The following is a 1,672-nucleotide window of genomic DNA, read 5'->3' on the forward strand; positions in this document are numbered from 1 at the left end:
GTTGTCTGGTGTTTCTTGCAGTGCGCGACATTGTCAAAAAACTTGGTCCTCATTAAAACTGGGTCTTTAAATTCTGATTAAATAGAGACAGATTAGAAAACCAGCAGTGTTTAGTTTTGAATTACTAAGACCACGCTGGCTTTGGGTCTCAGTGAGCACTTGGCCTTTATAACACCGTTTTTGTGTCATTTAAGAAACAGCTGCTGATTTCTTTTATTAGAAAAATGTGCGAGACAGTTTAAGACACAAAGTTCTGACATTTTTTTGTGCTAATTGTTCTGTAATGGTCCAATTACAAATCCTTTAATTTTGAAGCTCATGCGAGTGTTATCTTATCTGACATTATTTGTCATTATACATGTTGGAGAAAAACAAATATGGAATGTGTCAAATGTTGTTAGCAGAGCCACTGATGTCATGTCAGGAATTTATGGCATCCTGGTGAACGTTTACATCCTCCAATTTAGAGTGACCCCACTGGTAGCAGTTCTATGTAACTATGTTACATGTTTTGTAAACCATTTAATAACAGTTTGCATGCTAACTGTAAATATCAAATAATGGATTTATTATTTGGCAGAGACTTTATATGTTTTGTTGTTGTTGTTTTAATGTAAGATAACAATGCATGTTCTGAACTAGAAATGTATTCCTGGTAGCAAACTTTTAAAAAAGAAAAAAAAAGAATGTGAATTCTTCATTCTGGGATTGTGAGATTTCCAGAAAAGAAAAAAGACTAAACTAAAAAAACTAAGCACAAAAGGGGGTTTCCTTTAATCAAAGAAAAAAAAAGTTGGCATGGACTTGGATTCTACTCTTCAGTTTAAGAAAAAATGAAAAATCCTGGCTATGGCCCTGGCTGAGCGTGTATTTTAAGTATTTTTCTACTTGTAGGATCATTCACCTTATGGATTATCATCTTGCGCTGAGTTCTACATAGTTTATCTGTATTCTGCTGGGATTGCAAGCCACAGTCATCATGAAATCAGATGTAGCTATACTGTAATCAGATGTGCTTTGCAGTATGTATGTGCCTTAGCTTGTCCAAGACATGACTGAGCTGGAGGGTTTGAAGCTGCAACAGCTGCTGCTTTCAGGGCCAGTCAGGGAGTTGAGGGTCGTCCTTGAGGCAAAGCAGCGAAGCTAGACACTAACAGAATACGTTGCTGTGAACAGAGAGTTAACACAATGTTTTGATTCACATTTTGGCATACGTAATGATTTTAAAAGGGTTATGTCAGAAGTGGGATTCGAACCCACGCCTCCAGGGGAGACTGCGACCTGAACGCAGCGCCTTAGACCGCTCGGCCATCCTGACGTAATTACGTAACTCGTTACATTCTTATATGAAGATAAAACACCACAAAAATTGTATATAATTTTTTGCGACTGTGGTATGCTTTCAAAAAGGAGACATAATCGACTTATTTCTTGTTGTGCTGCTGTACTTCGCCAAACAGACTAGATGACACATTTTCATGTTCAAAGACACGCTGCTGATAAAGGCTTCGTGGTTTTAAACCGTGATCCACGTGTTGTGCTGCTGCAGGTCACCGTAAAGAAGGTAAGAAGTCCCCCTTTCATTCCCCTCCTCACCATTAGATAAGGCCACTTTTCACTCTAATGTCTTTTCCTGGTTTATAATGACTTTTCTCAGCTTTAAATACAAGTT

The 1,672-nt window shown here is 38.0% G+C and overlaps 1 non-coding gene across 1 annotated transcript; it reads right to left on the minus strand.

The window, feature by feature from the left end:
• Positions 1-1,235: 1,235 nt before the first annotated feature.
• trnal-cag (transfer RNA leucine (anticodon CAG)) lies at positions 1,236-1,318 on the minus strand. Its single transcript has one exon. It is a non-coding gene; the product is annotated as a tRNA-Leu (tRNA).
• Positions 1,319-1,672: the final 354 nt, after the last annotated feature.

This window comes from Amphiprion ocellaris, chromosome 23 (assembly GCF_022539595.1).
Source record: "Amphiprion ocellaris isolate individual 3 ecotype Okinawa chromosome 23, ASM2253959v1, whole genome shotgun sequence".
Taxonomy (NCBI): Eukaryota; Metazoa; Chordata; class Actinopteri; family Pomacentridae; genus Amphiprion; species Amphiprion ocellaris.